We start from the raw sequence: 21258 nt of genomic DNA, 5'->3' as shown, positions 1-21258 counted from the left end.
TTAGAACACACCCTCACACCATACACAAAAATAAACTCAAAATGGCTTAAAGACTTAAACATAAGACATAACAGCATAAAACTCCAAGAAGAGATCATAGGCAAAACATTCTCTGACATAAATATTACCCATGTTTTCTTAGGTCAGTCTCCCAAGGTAATAGAAATAAAAACAAAAATAAACAAATGGGACCTAATCAAACTTACAAGCTTTTGAACAGCAAAGGAAACCATTAAAAAAAATGAAAAGACAACCTACAGAATGGGAGAAAATATTTGCAAATGATGTGACCGACAAGAGCTTAATTTCCAAAATATACAAACAGCTCATACAACTCAACAACAAAAATACAAACAACCCAATTGAAAAATGGGCAGAAAATCTAAATAGACATTTCTCCAAAGAATAAGTACAGATGGCCAATAGGCACATGAAAAGATGCTCAACATCACTAATTATTAGAGAAATGCAAATCAAAACTACAATGAGGTAACACTTCACACTAGTCAGAATGGCCATAATTAAAAAGTCTACAAATAACAAATGCTGGAGACGGTGTGGAGAAAAGGGAACCCTGCTACACTCTTGGTGTGAATGTAAGTTGGTGCGGCCACTATGGAAAACAGTATGGAGTTTCCTCAGAAAACTAAAAGTAGAATTACCCACATGATCCAGCAATCCCACTCCTGGGCATATATCCACACAAAACTATAATTCTAAAAGATACATGCACCCCTATGTTCATAGCAGCACTATTTACAATATCCAAGACATGGAAGCAATCTAAATGTCCACAGACAGATAAATGGATAAAGAAGATGTGGTACATATATACAATGGAATACTACTCAGCCATAAAAAAGAATGAAATAATGCCATTTGCAGCAACTTGGATGCAACTAGAGATTATACTAAGTGAAATAACTCAGAAAGAGAAAGACAAATACCATATGATATCACTTATACGTGGAATCTAAATATGACACAAATGAACCTATCTACGAAACAGAAACAGACTCATGGACATAGAGACAGACTTGTGGATGCCAAGGGAGAGGAGGCTGGGGGAGGGATGGAGTGGGAGGTTGAGATTAGCAGATGTAAACTATTACATAGAGAATGGATAAACAACAAGGTCCTACTGTATAGCACAGGGAACTAACTACATTTAATATCCTATGGTAAACCATAATGGAAAAGAATATTTTAAAAATGTATATATGTATAACTGAATCATTTTACTATATAGCAGAAATTAACACAACATTGTAAATCAACTATACTTCAATTTTTTTTTAAAGTGCATGATTTAAAAGAATTAATAGGCCTCTGGAGCTCCACATGCATGAAATGGAAGAGAATTTTCCTGTGGAAGGTGTTAACTACCGAGACACTCTTGGCCTCCTACAGAATGAGATTTTCCTGTTCTTCAGAACAGGAGAGAAGATATTCCTTGCCACCTCTGAGAATATCAGGACCTGCAAGATGTTAACACGACTTTGATTTTCAGATCATCACCAAAAAGGAAACTGCTGGAAGGCAAGGAGAACAGAGTTTCTCTACCTCTCCCAAACTTTTCTTCTCTGAACCTGAGAGAAAACATTCTGGATTCACTCCTTCTGATTGACAGCCACTCAAAATGGACAATTCTGATTAAAAAGGTTAAAACTAGAGATAGATTCTCAAGGAAATTTCACAGCATCGTGGTGATATTGATGAAAATCGCACAGACTCAAGGCAGCAATATATTTCCAGCAAGAATAAAAAAAGAAATCCATAACTTACAGAAACAGCTTTCTAATGCCCTTATGCCATTTTTCAGTAGCACAAGATAGATTAGGAAGAAAAATAAGCCCTAGTTCTTAAGAACCAACACTCTCAAAGAATTTAGAAAAAACATTTACAACATAATCTAGTTTACAAAGAAAGCTGGTGCTACACTATCTCTTAAAAAATACTTTGAATACCATTGAAACTTCTTTTTTTTCCCATCAAGTATTCAACCAACTTGTTTCTGTTTCAATACATCTTTGGAAAAACAAACCAGCAAACAAGAAGGAAAAAAAAAAAGATTTTACTGGAATGGGTTGAAGAGAGAATGGAAAGGAAGACAGTGGAGACAGCAAGAATAAGTTCACTTTTTGAGGAGTTTTATTGTTAAGAAGAGACTCCCAGAGCACTAGCTGGGAGAGAATGTGGGGTCCAGAGATGAGCTTGGTTTTTGTTTCTGTTTTTTAAAGATGAGTGATATCAAGATGTGTGTGAGCTAATCCTATATTGGGAGAGAAATTGGTGATGTAGGTGAAAGGGGGGTGGGTGAAATAATTGCAGGAGAAAAGCCCTTGAGGAGAAAGGGGATGAGGTCCAGGGTCTAAGGTGGGGGAGATGGCCTGAGGAGCAGAGACACTTTCTCTTTCATAACAGGATAGAGAGCTGAGTAAGTAAGTGCAAGTGAAGGCACATTTTCAGAACTGGTGGTGGAAACATGAGATATTGTTTTCATCAGCTTACATTTGTTTTCTCTGTGAATGTTCTGAGAAGTCATCAAATGAATGTTAAAAGGGAAGAGCTTATTAAAGATTTGAAGAGAAAAAAACCTAGAAGGTGAATTTACAAGGAGAGTATAGTGTTATTCTGTAAGTGTTGTAGCATCCCTTCAAGATTTAGATTAAGTCCAGTTTGAGCACTTCTGTGCTTTTCTTTAGCCAAGTTTTGCTGTTCAAGTGTACTTAGAAAGTAAACAGAAAATGTGTTTCATCAGCCCCAGGTTTTGTCAGATAGGTATGATGACTATGGAATCTAAGAGTAGAAGGATAAAGGTGAGAGCATAAAGAAGCAAAATATCCGTACCTGAGTATTTGATAATTGACTTTATTTTCTCTCTGCTGTCACACATGTATTTTCTAAAAATACTACAAAGCTGGTTCAGATGTTAAAAAATAAGCAAGTTAGTACACATGGACTTAAATCTTATTCCAATTCAAACTTTGCCTCAAGTTATTTGAGCATAGACTTTGAATATCAAGATAAATAGCCTATATACTTTGTGCTAAACCATTTAGAACACAGATCATACAGATCAATTGAAGAATGCATTTATAAATAAAACTGTTTAAACAATGAAAATTGGAAGGAAGAAGCTAGAAGAATGCCAAAAAAGATAATACAAAAGCAATTAGAGCAGATTCAATAAAAGGAGAAAAAAAGGAGACAAAGGCTATGTCTAAATAATGCCAAAACAAATAGTTGATAAGAGAAATATCTAGTCAATCAGCTGGATGTTTTGTCTACAGGGAACCTAGCAACTGACTTGACATTTCTTTTTTCACTGAATTGACTGAATTAAGTGGTTGTTTTGGAAGCATGTTGACATACACATAATGACAGAGGCAGAGAAGAAAAATAAAGGCTGTATTTGGAAAAGAAAAAATCCCTGGGACTCTAAATGATAGGTGATTAGGTGAAAATTGAAAAGACAACAGATTTGGGGGAGAATGAATTTAGTTCCATAAATTTGAATTTGAACTATAACAAACAGTAACTTATTTTCCAAAATTACAGGAGACTCATTTGTGAAACAATGGAAATATTTTAAGACTAAAAAGATAAAGTTAGAGATTGTAAAGTCTCTACTTTTCATCTCTTGCACTGAATCCTTCTACATTTATTACTTGTATTTCCTTAAAGTGTAATTTATCCTCATTGAGTTATAATTCAATTTACTATTACAATAGGGTTCATTTTCCCACCCTTCCTACTTTTAAATATAGATGTTTGAGCTGTTCCCCCTAATACTATACGACTATACTAACACTGATAGGGATAGAATAGGATACAGGTAGTTGTAGAAGTCTCAGTACGGGATTATAGATACAGAGGGAAAGCTAGGAAACTTTGGGAGACCACTGTAAAATAACGATCACTCAAGAAAGCTATCGCAACGTCGTGGAATGAAGCAGTCTTGCTTAACTATAAAGCCATAAATAAAAGCATGAGATATGCCCCAGGTCATTAAGTGAAAGAAAAATGTTACCACTCTTCTACTGATTTTAATAAGTGCTATGACAGTCCTAGTTTGACTTCATAGGGTCAGACACTCATCCGCCCGATAAGAAGGAGCTAGTGATGTAAGCCTGACGTCCAATCGAACAAGGCGGCCTTTTCCCCCCTTCCCCACTTTACTTTGATTATAAAATTGTAGCCCACTTAATCCTTGGGGCAGAGCCTCCTCACCTGCCCGCTTGCATCTCTCACGAGTGTCCTATATTAATAAATCTACTTCTTGCCTATCACTTTGCCTCTTGCTGAATTCCTTCTGTGCTGAGACACAAAGAACCTGAGCCTCAGCAAGTCCAGACACCAGGTGAGTGATTTTAATTAAAAGACCGTGGGTTTGGGGCTTCCCTGGTGGCTCAGTGGTTGAGAGTCCGCCTGCCGATGGAGGGGACACGGGTTCGTGCCCCGGTCCGGGAGGATCCCGCATGCCGCGGAGCGGCAGGGCCCGTGAGCCATGGCCGCTGGGCCTGCATGTCCAGAGCCTGTGCTCCGCAACGGGAGAGGCCACAACAGTGAGAGGCCCGAGTACCACAAAAAAAAAAAAAAAAGACCGTGGGTTCAAGTCCCAATCTGGGTTTTGGCTGGTTTTGAGTCCTGGCCGTGTGGGTTTTAGTCCCAATCTGAGGTACACAGTTTCAGCACAGCCATCAGAGCCAATATATGTAATTTTTGTTTTGTCAAGTGGGTGTATGGGAAGACATCTTACAAACTAGCATGAAATTTTAAAATATCAACTCATAAGTTTTCCAATGGCAAGATTACCCCTGAGAAAGCAATTTCTATTTAGGAAGAGATACAAGTCATATTATGCATTATTTTTCATATATTCTATTTGAGAAGTGGCAAATTACTAAAGGAGGTGCACCACCCTCTTAGGTCACATGAATAGTAAGGAGAATGGAGAAAGATGCTCAACACAGTAAAATACTTTAAAAGAAATACTCTTTTACGACATCAATATTTACACATAAATGAAGTTTAGACACACACACAAGTATTTTTTCCTTCTTCAAATGTATAAAATCTGAGATCAGAAACTCTTTATGTATATTAGATGAAAATTTACAGAATTTACAGGAAATAATATATCACTCAATTGACTCTGTAGTACAAGTGAGGCCAACACTATGTTAAACTTTTGCTGCTGTTTCTGGTTTATCTTCCTGAATATTTTATTCTAGATTCTCTTAAAATGGCTCATTTCCAATCATTTTTTAGACCCCATCAAAGAATTATAAGGAAATAACTTGACAACAGGCATCAAACACATCAATCCTGAACTGTTTTTCCAGTGATCATTCGCTGGCCTCTGCCTCCTAAGGATCTGTTCTGTGAGGTTATGAGGCACTGTCTGCATGTCACCCAGAGAAGGTTCTCTTTCAGAATTCCATTCTGTCCCACTCTGTAACCAATATCCTCTTACCTCCTGGGAGGCCATGTGGCCTATTGGGAAGAGCACTGTCTTGAAAGACACACAGATTCTGATTTTAATCCTGGTCTTGCCATTTAATAGCTTTATGATTTTGGAGAAGTTGCCTAAATTTTCTCTTTGGAGTCAGATAGATGATTGATGGGTTAAATGGGATAGCATATAGAAAGCAGCCAGGACTTGCCTGATTTTTCTTACGGCTTTTACTTTGCATCTTTAGACCATGACAGATTTCAAAATCCATTTTATAAAGTACTCCACTAAAATGTAAGCTGTTTCTTTATTCATAAAATAATTATGTCAAATTTGTTAACAAGAAATCCCTACGTATGTCTTACAAAGAATAAATTCATGTTTAGTAACAGAAACTGGAGTTCAACCCCATCTTCCTCCCCAAAAATAGACTCATATTTTTTTTGCCCCAAGTGCCCCTATTCAGATTTCCCAGGTTGGTTTTTTTTTTTAATAATCTTCAGGTAAGTAGTTGCACTTATCATTCAAAAGTGTAATAGAGACTAATACTTTGAGCTCAATACATTTTGAATCATCATGTCTAAATTATTTACTCCTCAAACTTTGAATCCAAACAGATATTGCAATTTCAATCTCTGAAAGCTTCCCGGCTTCCCAGCCTTGTACAAAATATAAGATTTTTCACTAACTCTTATACAAAATATATGAGTAATTAGGGAATCATTTCTACTTTCTTAATCAGATGCTTAACTAAAAGTTTGTACCAAATATGATATAAATGACATAAATACTTATTTAAATAAAGGGAATATCATTTTAAGAAGAAAAAATCAAAAATCTTTATAAATTTTTTTCTTTTTTGAGACAATTTTTAAGTACTAACTTTTTCAAAAGATTTGAAATGATTTTAGAAGCAATAGAAATGTTTTCTTCTCTGTCAGTTTGCTAGATCTCCCTTCAAACTCTCTTTGTTTTCCGAAGTATTGATCATAAGTAACACCTTCCATCCATCACAGGCTGTCATTTGAGGAGGAAAAACAAGGAATGTTCCAAGTTTGTTTTGAGAGTACTGTGGAAACAAGTTGTTTAGACAGAGTAAGAGGTGTTAAATAGGAAAAGCAGCCAATCTTGAAAGAGTGGTGTTGCCTGTGCATTAGGGAAAAAAAAAACAACAACAATAAACAAACCAAAAACTCCTTCAGAATCTATCCTGCTCCTAATAAAAAAGTAAAAATTAATTGAAAAATTGAATGAAATTCTTACCTCATCAATCAGGTGAAAAAGTTCAAAGTTAAATAAACTTTTGGACATTTCTCTCCTTCAGGCAAGAGAAAAATATGACGACAATTTGGCCACACTCTTTTAGGAACAGAAAGGTATGTGCTCAGGAATGGGATATTACAAAAAATAAATTCATTCCCAAATTTTGTAACCACCAAAAAGTACTATGGATTTGGGTCAGATTAAGAAAAGCCATCAGATAACATTTGTATAAGATCTACTAAACAGAGACAGAAATCCCTACTACCCTCTACTCCCCACCACTTCACATAAACAAAAGACTAGACATAATTGAGGAGATTCCTTATGTATGTACACACATACATAATTGAGCTACAATAAAAAAAAATCATCTAATTTTCCAGCTGAAAATCTACTTTTGCAACAAAGTTGCTAGTCTGCATCTGTCCATTTGAAGTTGGGGAGAAATTCAGGAAGGGTAGAGAATTTGAGTATATGGCAGAATAGAGAGACAAGGCAGTATATAGAGAGAAATGCAGTGAAGCATCCTGCACTCTCCTTTCTTTGGTTGGCAGTAAATATGTGCTTCAATGATCAGATGAACAATATGGAAGGTAACTGAAATTTACTTTGGTGTTCCACCAAGAGATCCTCGTGAGAGTTTAGGGATAAGTAGCCAGAAATGAGATGATCTAAGAAATTGTACAGAAGAGATCAAGCCCGAACATAATCTTTCTCATCTCTGAACGATGAAATGAAGAATTTCCCAAAGGTACCTCCAAAGAACCAACTCATGAGACACTTAAGAGACCGTCATTTAAATGCCTGCCACAAAGAGGGCTTCAAAGGAGGAGCAGGACAATCAACAAAGAGGGGAGTGTGCTTTTCTCCCTAAACTATTCCTCTCTATGTCTGGATAAAAATGCACCCAAAAGAGGGAGAGAAGGATGAAGTAAAAAAAGAGCCCTTACTGGTACCACCACTGGTTCTTGGCCCAGGGTCTAGTATTAATTTAGGGAGAAAAGGATATGAATTTGATGTTCTAAACTGGATTAATTAGACTGAACTAGATTTTTTTTTATACCTTAAAATGACCAGAAACCTATGGGATCCATTCAAGATATCATTGAGAGATGGGAAAAGGGGATTTGTCCTCCTATGGTCGAAGGTAAAAATTGGAGGGAAAAGAATCCTGCTTCATGTTTGCACCCACAAGTTTAGACTTTTCAATAAAATGGTTACTTTAGTTGAGTAGTCAAATTTAATTCTACTCCAAAAAATTTGCTCTTCTAAATTCAAGTTTATATATTAGATTGCTGACTAAGGCTTTTTTGCTTCTCTTAAAACATTTAATAGAGAAGCCCTAATAACAAAAACCAGTGAAATAAAAATCCATGTCCTGATTCCATTTGTATTTCATATTATTCCACATGAAATTGGTCCCTTGGTCACTGACTTTCTCATACTGTTTTTTTGATGATAGGTCACATATATTTGCATTAATGTCTTTTAAAAAATTCCATGGAATTTGTTTGTTGTTCTTATTAATGTTTTTATTTTGAGTCATTTTATCAAAATGTGCTTACATAAAAGAAGAACAAGTATAATACTTATGTAATTCAAATTAAAAATTATTTTTAAATTGAGTGTATTTTTGAGGGTTCATAAAAGAAATTGTAGTTTAGGAAGAAGAAAAGGCTTAACTAAAGTTCAATGCATTGTGTAATATAAGTATTTTATTAATGAGTAATTATTAAAAACTTCACAATTTCCATTTTTACTTTAAAAATTAATTGAAATTAGATAAAGGGGTATCTCATGTGATTTTCAACTAAATTTTTACAGATTGGGAAGGTTTTATAAAACTATATAAAGTTCTATCTATTGTCTGAAACTAGTCTGCTGTTACATAATTTTGTAGCTTGCTATTAACAATCCTTTATCCAGAAAAGTGTCCTAAGATAATGTAGCAGAGCAAAACCATATGATACCAAAATTGTATTGATCGGTTCAAAGGAAGTGAGATAAGAATGCCCCAGAAACAATTCTGGACACGAATTCTGCTCAGAGAAGTTTGGTTCTGATTGACATTTTTCGGTAATGAGAAAGAGAATTACTGTTTCTTTAGTTTTCTAAATTCCCTGGACTGGATCTACCCTCAGATAGAGAGGTATATAGACAAGGTAGATAGGTAAAGAGATAGATAGAGATAGAACTACAAACACAGATACAGATATAGAAGCTATAGCTATAGATATGGATATAGATATAGATAGGTATAGGTGACTGACACTAATGATCAATGGAACATGTCCAATTTTTTTAAATAACTTCCAATTTTGAAGATAGTTTTTGCTTCTAGATATGCTGTGTTTATTGACTAATTCATTGATCAAATTTGTAAAACTCAAGTGTTTGTGAAACAAATGGCCATTTTAATTGAAGTCATAGTATGAGCATATATATGGGAAACAGTATCTCAGAACATAGAAAAAAGATTATGTAAACACTACATAATAAAAGAGTTTTATTGCAAAGATATGGATCTTAATTTTTCATTGGTATTTTTGACATATAGAATATCAGGATTTTTCTATTTAAAAAAAAGAACATTTACAACATTCATTCAATCAGCCAACAAATATTGAGTGCCTACTAGATACAAGTTGATATCTGAGGGCTTGATATATCAGAGGGGAAAAAATAGACAAAGATCCCTGCCCTCATAAGACTTACATTCTAATAAAAGGAGTCTGACAATAAGTAAGTTAGCTACAGAATAAATAAATGATACAGTATGTTAGATGACACTGAAGCCAGGCATGGGAGTCAGGAGTGTGGCAAGTGGGAGAAGGCAGGTAGCACTATTCAATAGCATGGTGAAGGTAGGCCTTACTAAGCAGGTATAATTCAAAGAAGGTAAGGGAGTCAGTGAAGAAGATATCTGGTGGAAAGAGGATTCTAGGCTGAAGGAACAGCTAGGGCAAAAGTCCTGATGCAGGAGAAGGACTAACTCGTTGAAGGTAGAAGTCTAGTGGAATTGAAGCAGAGTTAACAGGAGGATGGTTAAGAGATGAATTGATACAGCTAAGGGCTTCGTAGGCCATTGGAAAGACTTTATTGAAAGGGGGAGCCATTTCACAATTTTGAGCAGAGGAATGACATTATATGACTTCAATTTTAAAAGATTCACTTGTTTAAAACTCCTGGGTTGATGACAGATAGTAGAAGGACAAGAGCAAAAGCAGGGAGACCTGCTTAGAGGTTATGGCAGTGATCCAGGTAAGAGATGATTTGGACCAGGATGGACATGGTGAATGTGATGAGAAATCACTAGATCATATTCAGAATACAGAGCTAAAGGTGTTTGCTAATGTGAAGTCTGAGAGTGAGGAAGCAAGAATGAATCCCAAGGCATTTGGCCTGCACCTGGAAGGACTGAGTCACCACTTACTAAGAAAGGAAAGACTGAGTGGAGCAGATTTAGGGGAAGATCAGAAGCTCAGTGCTAGGTTTGAAATGTCTGTTAAAATCCACTGGAGATTATAAATGGGCAGTTGGATATGAAATCCAGAGTTTGGGACAGAGACCATGCTGGAGATAAACTACTGGGACTTGTCAGCATATAGATGGTGTTTTAAACCAAGGGAATAGATGAGTGTACAAAGATAATGAAAGAAGACAGAGAAGTCAAAAGGACTGAGACTAGGACACTGCAAAATGAAGAGGTCAGAAAGAGGAATCAGCAAAGAACAATGAGAAAGAGCCAACGATGAGGAAGGAGGAATCCTAAAACAGTCAGATGTCCTTAACCACACACTTGGGAAAGTACTAAAACTTATAATGAATTAATTTAAATCCCCAAACCCTATTTTTAAAAGTAACGAATTTAAAACAGAAAAATTATGAGGAAACAATATAGTATTTCTCTTTGGATATTATTCTAAGGTAAATAAAAAAGCACTTTATCAGCTAACTTTTTTTTCCAGTTAAATCCAAACATAGCATGTGCTGGTTTTATGTGATTTTATCTATCGCTGTTACCAATAGCCTGAATATGGGGGCAATTTCCAGTGAGTTAGAATGTTTAGCCTTCATTATAAAAGCTAGGGAGGAAAACCCAATACATTCATTCAAGAAAGAAAAATAAAATTTTCAAGCATCTCTAACTAAAAACCATGAATCAAAAGGGAATAAAATAATAGAACTGTAGCCTTGGACTGAAAGAGCCAGTGCACAAAAAAAAAAAAAAAAAAGGGGGGGGGAAAAAAAGCAATTCAAGTCAAAAGGACAGTTTAGACTCAAGAAATCTGAAATACCATTTATTAAGTAAGTGCAATATCTATTAAATGTTAATTAAGTATGTGTTACTATGTCAAGTAAATGTTAAATGTTAAGTATGTGCCATACCTATTAAATGTACTAGGCAAAAAAAAATGTACTGGGCAACAAAATTTTAATTAATCAACACAACAACTTTATGAAATTTGTTATATACTCCATATTTTACAAATAAATTCATTGAAAAACAGACACAATAAGTAACTTTTGAAGGATCCACAGTTAAAATGGCACATTCAGGATTTAATCCAAAAGCACCCAAGCTATTTGATTCAGGCAAAGACGACGGTTTCCTATTTGCTATGTTGTTTAATTTTGTGTTTCCATATGAAAGACCAGAGAACTTCCTATGCAGAATATAACTGGAGTACTTGGTACACTGAGTTATAAATCAACCCAGTGTTCTTAGTAGAAGAGCCCAATGAATAGGAATAGCACTTACTCCTTGAGAAAAATCAGATTAGACTAACACCTCACTACACTGCAGGATTACTATTAACATCCCTAAACCAGAAGAATATACATTGTGGTTTCTCTGTTATGATTCCTACACAGTTAAAGAGAAGCGGGGGGGGGGGGGGAAGGAGGGAAGGAAGGAAGAGAAAACTACTTTAAGGAACAAGTGGATGCTATTTATTTTTTTAATTTTTCATTAGAGAAAAAAAAATTGGCTCCCACAGATTACTACAACTTCCTGCACTCCATGTTTTATTTACAGGTATGATAATGCACTCAATTTTGTTTCCCAACACAGTAAGTTCCAGAATAACACCAAATAACAAAAATTCAGTTTTTTTCATAATTTACAGACACTCTTCAGTTTTATATATACATGTATATGTATATTGTGTATATATACATATTTATGTACATGTATATATGTGTATATATATATATTTATATGTAATTTATATTTATATAACATTTGCAACCAAGGAACATGGATTTGTGGTTAAAAACAGAAAGACTGATGCACAAGTTCAAAATGAGGAAAAGTAAACATGATAATCAGGGTAATTCAGAAAAATCTATGATCACCAAGTATTGTGACAAAAGCAAGGTTGGTCCTGAGGCTACCCACTGTATACTTGACTGCAGCAAGGATGACATCACTATCCCAGCCACAGCTAGGGAGTTAGGAGAAAGCAGCAGCCCTCAGTCTTTGAAATAGACTATGTATATAGATGCTAGTGTAAAATGTGGACATTATTATTGAGGAGATGCAAATGAGCACTAACTTTGCTCAAGAAGACCCTGAGCAATGGCTGGATAAAATAATTACATATATTGAAAAGCAAAACTTCCATCATACAAGTTAAGTTCTAGAGATCTGTTGTATAGCACCATGCCTATAGTTAACAACACTATATTATACACTTAAAAATTTGTTAAATGTGTAGATCTCATATTAAATCTTATTATAATATAAAATTACATCTATAATCCTATTTAATATCCCATCATGCACATATAGAAGGAAAATAGCCAGAATTTCCTAGACTCTTAATCTCCTTTGCTGCTTCTTTTTCTCTTTTACTGTATGATACTGTATTGGAGTGCCCAGGACTTATTCTTCAGGCTTCATTACTTTTCTCTCCATTGGTCATCTCATCCAGTTTCATAGCTTTAAATATACATAGTATTTAAATTCCAAATTTATATTCTCTATCTAAATCTTTCTCATGAACACATGCTTTAGCAAAGCATTGCACTAAAATTTATAAGACCTGGACTCTAGACGTCATGTTTTAGAAATAAGAATAATTCTAAACAACAAAGCATAGTTTGCTCCTCCTTTAACTAAAATCATTCAATGACTGCTAATTAACTAAAGGTTTAGGTTCAAATTTCTTGGCATCACCTATAGTTTCTTTTAAAATCTGATCTATGTCTACCTTACTAACCCTGTCTACCAATTTATATAACAGGTATCCATTGCTCTGGTCTTCACAACACACTTAGTTTCCTAACATTATCACACTCTTTCCTTCCTGCTTACCTCTGCATGTACTGTGTCCCCTCCTTAAAACTCTCTCTCCCAATTGGTTTTCGCAGGAATCGTGGAAGTGAAAATGATTAACACTTTTCTTCTTTATAATTCTTTATCCAAATTTTGTACTGTGAATCAAATTAATTTTATAGTTCATAAAAACATTTTGTAGGCTCAAGTAACTTAGCATCTCCTCCATGAAGCATAAAATTCTCTTTCTCCCCTTATTATAGTACTTAGCATTTTTATGTGATTATTTCCTTATCTATGTTTTTAGTAGACTGAATATCCTTAAGGTAAGGGATCTCGTTCCATTATTAGTTCCTGCTTAATAGGTTCCTGGTTGCCATTCTATACCAATCATTTTAACTAGGTCTTTGTTTAAAAATTTATCCACTATAGATTTAAAACTATTAATTATCTTAAAGAATTCCTCTAGTATCTTGAGTTTTGTCTGAGTTTTGATTAGTGGGAACAAAAAAGTATTCTGAGTATCTCTTTTTTTTCTTTTTCTTCTTGTCATATTCCTTATACTCTATTCTTTACTTGGAAAGAAGACAATTTATTATGAATATTATTGTATTTGATTTTGAGTTATTCTTTTTAATGAAATTTTGAGGTAGAAATGTTAACATTCAGCTTTTAATTCATCCACACATGATACAAAGCAATCTCAAATAAAACTTTTCTTGGTTGGCTCATAGACAAAAAAAGGAATTAAACAATTAAAAATTAAAACCACTTCTTAATGATTACTCTAATGTTATACATAGGACTACACAAACAACTTTTATAAGAATAGAATTATACCATAACCCCATATCTATTATTCTGTCTCATATTATAAGTTTTAATATTTTTGGCATAAATATGATATTATGTTCTTCCTTAAACTATATGGCTAATACTCCCTGTCTTATCCTTTGTCCTATCAACTGATTTTCACATTTATTTAACTTTTTATCAGTTTTTAATAATTGCTTTTATAGATACATTTAATAGCTTTAATAATCATCAGTAACCATCTGTACCAGTTTTTCTTTGCACTAATAAATAATATTTACAATTGTACCAAATGATAAACATATCATTCAACATATAAAGCACAGAGAAATTTACAGAGCATGATGACAGAATAGGAAGCCCTGAACTCTCCTTTCCCCCATGGATACACCAATTCAATGACAATACATAGACAAATTCTCTTTGTAAGAAATCTAGAAACTAGTTGAGAGTCTCATTTAGTCACCCTAGGTGACAAGAAAACAAAAAGGAAGACAGCAAGAGAGAAAAAAATGGGAGAAAAGAACTCCTAGAGATGCAGAAAACATTCAATGAAATGGATAATTACTTTAAGTGTAAATGGATTAAACTTTCCAATCAAAAGACATACAGTGGCTAAATGGATTAAAAATCAAGATCCAACTACATGCTGCCTACAAGACAATCACTTCATATTTAAGGATACACACAGGATGAAAGTGAAGAGAGGGAAAAAGATATTCCATGCAAATGGTAAACAAAAGAGAGCAGGGGTGGCTCTACTAATATCAAACAAAATAGACTTTAAGTCAAAAAAATGTCACAAGAGACAAAGAGGACATTAAATATTGATAAAAGTATCAATTCATCAGGAAGATATACCAATTATAAATTATATACCCACCCAACTTCAGAACATCTAAATATATAAACAAACATTGACATAACTGAAGGGGTAAAAAGATAGCAATACAATAACAGTAGGAGACTTCAACATTCCACTTTAAATATTGGATAGGACATCCAGATAGAAAATCAGTAAGTAAACAGTGGATCTGAACATTATAGAGCAAGACTAAAAGACATATGCAGAACATTTCACCCAACAGCAAGAGAATAAACATTGTTCTTAAGCACATATGAAACATTCTCCAAGACAGAAAACATATTAGGTCATAAAACAAGTCTTAATAAATTTAAGAAGATTCAAATCATACCAAGTATCTTTTCCAATGAAAACAGAATGAAATTGAAATCAATAGCAAAAGAAATCCTGGAAAATTCACAAATATGTTTAAATTAAACAGCACAGTCCTGAACTAATTTCTTCAAAGAAGAAATTGAAAGGGAAATCAGAAAATATCTTGAGACAAATGAAAATGAAAACACGCACACCAAAACATATGGGATGTAGCAAAACCAATACTAAGAGGGAAGTTGATAGCAATAAAATTCCTACATTAAAAAAGAAGAAAGATCTCTGGACTTGCCTGGTGGCACAGTGGTTAAGAATCCGCCTGCCAATGCAGGGGACGTGGGTTCGAGTCCTGCTCCAGGAAGATCCCACATGCCACAGAGCAACTAAGCCTGTGAGCTACAAATACTGAGCCTGAGCTTTAGAGCCTGCGAGCCACAACTACTGAGCCCATGTGCCTAGAGCCCATGCTCCGCAACAAGAGAAGCCACTGCAATGAGAAGCCGGTGCACTGCAATGAAGAGTAGCCACCACTCGCTGCAACTAGAGAAAACTTCCGCATAGCAACAAAGACCCAACACAGCTAAAAATAAATAAATAAATAAATAAAATAAAATAAAATAAAGATCTCAAATAAACAACCTAATTTTACACCCTGGGGAAACAGAAAAAGAACAAACTAAGCCTAAGTTTAGAAGAAAAGATATAATAAATATTGGAGCAGAAATAGTATAGGGAATAGAACAATAGAACAAAATCAAAAAAACTAATTATTGGCTTTTTGAAAAGATCAACAAAATTGACAAACCTTCAGCTAGACTAAGAAAAAAAAATCAGAAATTAAAAGAGGCATTCCAACTAATGCCACAAAAATTAAAAAAAATGTTCATAAGAAACTACTATGAACAATTATACATCAACAAATTTAATAACCTAGAATAAATGGATAAATTTCTAGAAACATACAACCAACTAAAACTGAATCAAGAAGAAATAGAAAAATTTAAATGACCAATAGCAGATAAGGAGATATAATCAGTAATCAAAACCTCCCCAGAAAGAAAACTGCAGGACCAGATGGTTTCACTGGTGAATTCTACCAAATATTCAAAGAAGAATTCATGTCGGTGTGTCTCAAACTCTTCCAAAAAATTAAAGAGGAAGGAACACTTTCTAATTCATTTTATGATGCCAACATTACCCTGATACTAAAGCCAAAGACACCACAAGAAAAAAAAAAAGCTACATGCCATTATCCCTGATGAATATAGATGCAAAAATCCACTACCAAATACTAGCAAACCAAATTCAACAACACATTAGAAGGTTCATACATCATGACCAAGTGAGACATGTTGTTGGGATGCAAGGATAGTCCAACATATGCAAATCAGTAAATGTGATACGCCACATTAACAGAATGAAGGATAAAAATCAAATGATCATCTCAAAAGATGAAAAAAAGCATTGACAAAATTCAACACCCTTTCATAAAAACTCTCAACAAACTATACATTGAAGCAAATCACATCAACATAATAAAGCCATGTATGAAACACCCATAGTTAGCATTATACTCAATGGTGAAACTGAAAGCTTTTCCTTTAAGATCAGGAAAAGGAAAGGAAGTGCCATATTTTCAGACGACATGATCTTATATGTAGAAAACCCAAAATATTGCCTCAAAAAACTTTTAGAACAAATAAATAAATTCAGTAAAGTTGCTGAATAAAAAAATCAACATACAAAAATCAGTTACACTTCTATACACTAAAAGTGAATTATCTAAAGCGGAAATTAGGAAAACAATGCCATTTTCAATAGCATCAAAGATAATAACATATTTAGGAATAAACATAACTAAGAAGGTGAAAGATTTGTATGCTGAAAACCACAAAACAGTGATGAAAAAATTAAAGAATAGACAAATAAGTGAAAATGTATCCTATGTTCATGGATTGGAAGGATAAATATTGTTAAAATGTTCATACTACACAAAGTGATCTACAGATTCAATGCAATCTCTATCAAAATCTAAAGGCATTTTTTACAGAAATAGAAAAACAATCCCAAAGTTCAAGAACTACAAATGACTGAATAGCCAAAACAAATTTGAGAAAGGCAAAAAAAGCTGGAGACACCTGAAGTCCCAATTTCAAAATATACTACAAAGCTATAGTAATCAAAACAGTATGGTACTGGCATAAAGATAGATGTATAGACCAATGGAACAGAATAAAAAACCCCAAAATAAACTCATGAATATGTAATTAACTGACGTGTGACATGGGTGCCAATAATACACAACAGGGAAAGAACAGTATCTTCAACAAATTGTGTTGGCAAAACTGGATAACCACATAGAGAAGAATGAAATTCAACCTTTATGTTATACCATACACAAAAATTAGCTCAATGGATTAAAGACTTAAAGATAAGACATGAAACTGTAAAACTCCTTAAAGAAAATATAAGAGAAAGCTTTGCGACAATGACATGGTCTTGGCCTTAGCAATGATTTCTTGGATATGACACGAAAAGCACAGAAAATAAAAGCACAATTAGACAATTGAGGCTACATCAAACTAAAATGCTTCTGCACAGCAGAGGAAATAATTAACAGTGTCAAAGGCAACCTACAGAATGAGAGAAAATGTCTGCAAACCATATATTTGATAAGGGGTAAGTATCCAAAATATATAAAGAACTCATACAACTCAATAGCAAAACAAAACAAAACAAATCATGTTAATTAAAAAATGGGCAAAGGACCTTAACAGACATTTCTTCAAAGAAGATATACAAAAGGCCAACAGGTACCAGAAAAGATGCTTAATATCACCAGTCATTAGGGGAATGCAGATTAAAACTACAGTGAGATACCACCTTACACCTGTTAGAGTGATCACCATAAAAAAGACAAGAGATAACAAATGCTGGCAAGGATGTGGAGAAAAGGAAATCCTTGTGCACTGTTGGTGGGACTGTAAATTGGTACGGTCACTGTTGAAAACAGTATGGAGGATCCTCAAAAAATTAAAAATAGAACTACCATATGATCCAGCAATTTCCTTTCTGGGAATATATTCAAAAGAAACAAAAACACTAACTCGAAAAGATAGCTGCACCCTCATGTTCATAGCAGTATTATTTACAATAGCCAGGACATGGAAACAATTTAAGTGTCCATCAATGGATACAGAAGTTGTGACACATACACACAATGATTATTAGTCATGCACTAAAAAAACCAAGCAAACCACAACAACGAGGAAATCCTACCATTTGCAACAACATGGAGAGACTTCGAAGGCATTATGCCAAATGAAATAACTCAGACAGAAAAAGACAAATATTGTATGATCTCATTTATACAGGAAATCTAAAAAAGAACAAAACAAACAAACTCATAGAAAAAGTGATCAGACTTGTGGTTACCAGAGGCAGAGGGTGGTGGGGAGGGGAGATTGGAGGAAGATGGTAAAAAAATACAAACTTCCAGTTATATGGTAAATAAGTACTAGGAATGTAACATACAACATGATGACTGCAGGTAGTGAGATATCTGTGGATCACACTGCAGGGGTCCGCAGAAAACAGGGTGGAAACACTGAAAAGGAATGTGGAAAGAGTACTGGACCCGGAAACAGAAAATCTGGGTTTTCAACCCACCACTGAGCAGCAGTGTGACCTTAGGTGAGTCACTAAATCTTTCTGAGTTCTCCTTGTCAACAAAAAGAAGAAAATGATACCTGTCCAGCCTACCTCACAGAGTAATAATACACACCAAATAATAGAAATGTATGTTGAAGTGCTTCATCAATGTTAGTACACTATCTGAATGCAATCTCTAATTATTATTATTATTATTATTATTATTATTATTTTTGCTGTACGCGGGCCTCTCACTGCTGTGGCCTCTCCCGCTGCGGAGCACAGGCTCCGGACACGCAGGCTCAGCAGCTATGGTTCACAGGCCCAGCCGCTACGCGGCACGTGGGATCTTCCTGGACTGGGGCACGAACCCACGTCCCCTGCATTGGCAGGCGGACTCTCAACCACTGCACCACCAGGGAAGCCCGCAATCTCTAATTATTATCATGAATATGTTTTGGTGTCACAAAATAATGTATCACACTTTCAGTGTTTCTATGAGAAGACAACAAAAATACCATCACTTATTGAAGAACACCTGAGGTAAAAAATATGAGCTGACAACATCTAAGAGGAAATAAAGGAAAATATCAAGTAACAATCAGAGAAATACATTGTATTTTGGCCAAAATCCTGACTGCAAGACTGTCAATATTAAGATAATTGCCTCAATTTTCCAATTAGTTTTGTGAGTGAAGACTCAATTTGGGTTTGCTAAAATGACAACATCAACAAAAAATAGCCCCAAAAATGCTAACAGAAAATAAAATGTTGACTATCAAAAATCAAGATGAAACCCAATATAATGCCTGGTCCACGTTCACCTATAGTTCATACTGAAGTAGAATGTTAGATTGACTCTTCACTACAAAGTGATATCTGATATTAAGAAAGTAGCACATATATTACCTCTGTCAATCTTAAGGCTTTGTCATCTAAAGTACTATAGTGTTCAACATAAGGATATTCATTGCTGGTAGTGGAGAGGCCACAAACATTGGCCTCCCCTCCCTGCTCTACCCTTACAGTTACTTTCCCTCTCCCCACTTTCTTCCTGGCTCCTGGGGACCATAATGGAGACTGTGACGCTTCCCAGCCAACTCTAGCTGTTGCTCCTTATTTATTTATTTATTTATTTATTTATTTATTTATTTATTTATTTATTTATTTATTTTTGCGGTATGCAGGCCTCTCACTGTTGTGGCCTCTCCCATTGCAGAGCACAGGCTCTGGACGTGTAGGCTCAGCGGCCATGGCTCACGGGCCCAGCCACTCCGCGGCATGTGGGATCTTCCCAGACCGGGGCACGAACCCGTGTCCCCTGCATTGGCAGGCGGACTCTCAACCACTGTGCCACCTGGAAAGCCCTCTTGCTCCTTATTGATATTTTGGTATGCTTGGTGTAGGCTGGCAATAGCAAAGTAGATGGAGACAAGGGAGAAAGGAAAAGAAAGGCTAGTGCAAGCAGTATTTTTCTTTTCTTAGTCTCTACCCCAAATCCATTGAACTCCCTCGTCTTTCCTCTGTACCCCCATCATATTTCACACACATGCCACATAGCACATCCTCCCCAATTTCTATCTAACTCCACATACAAACTCCCTCAGTTTTCAAGGCATCATTTTGTCTTCCCTGAGATCCTCACCCTCTTTCTCCATGGAACAAGTATCTTAATCTGTATTCACCAGAATTGTACAGCAAAATGTCTTTTCAACTTTTATTATGTGGCCAGTCATGCAGGTTATTTAATTCAGCAGCAAGTAACTTAATACACATTTCAGCTCTTACAAATATGCTGTGAGGAAATTATTATTACATTTATTTTTACAGATGATAAATACGTTAAATAACTTGCTCAAATTGAAGAGTTGGAGAGTTGAGTTAAATTTGAACCTGGGTATGTATCATTCTAATATGTTTGCTTTTCCCCAGTGCCTCCCAGTATTTTACTTCTTGGTACAAATTAAACAGTTTTCTGCAGACTGCCTGGAAACCTACCCACTGAGTGTAACACTGTTTCTATGGGAAAATACATTCAAAGTTTCAAATCACCAATTTACAAATGATAGTTTAGCCCACAATCAGTTCTTAAACTGTGGATTGCCTGAGCTACCAGAGTGTACAGAAATATGCTCTTAATCCAAATGATGAATCTTGTGGCTAAGAACTGGTCTAGGAAGTAAGCACAAATTTTCTCTGACCTTTGGGTCTCTACCTTCTTCTGCTCTGCTGGTGAACCCTTGTTTTTCTACAAAATATAAGTTCATTACTCCCTAAGGTCTCATTTCCCTTTTGAAATAGGGCAAGCTGAAAAAAAAGTAAATAAGTTGTACCAGCTCTCCAGATTTTGCCACAAACTAACTTGATAAGAAAGGTTTGAGAGTTGAGTAGGAAGTTTGACTATCTCCTCCAATGCAAATAAAGTTGAAAGCCTTGATTTTCAAACTTTAGTGCATACAAATCAACTAGGGATCCAGTTAATATGTGGATTCTGATTCAGTAGATCTGGGATAATGTCTCATTTATGTTTTTTCATTTCTAACAAGCTCCCAGATGATTTCATGTGAAGATTTTTCTGATTTAAACTATCAATATAGTAGCTGTCAATTAATATTT

This window comes from Hyperoodon ampullatus, assembly GCF_949752795.1.
Source record: "Hyperoodon ampullatus genome assembly, chromosome: 12".
Classification (NCBI taxonomy): Eukaryota; Metazoa; Chordata; class Mammalia; order Artiodactyla; family Ziphiidae; genus Hyperoodon; species Hyperoodon ampullatus.
Note: the sequence above shows the minus strand (reverse complement) of the source record.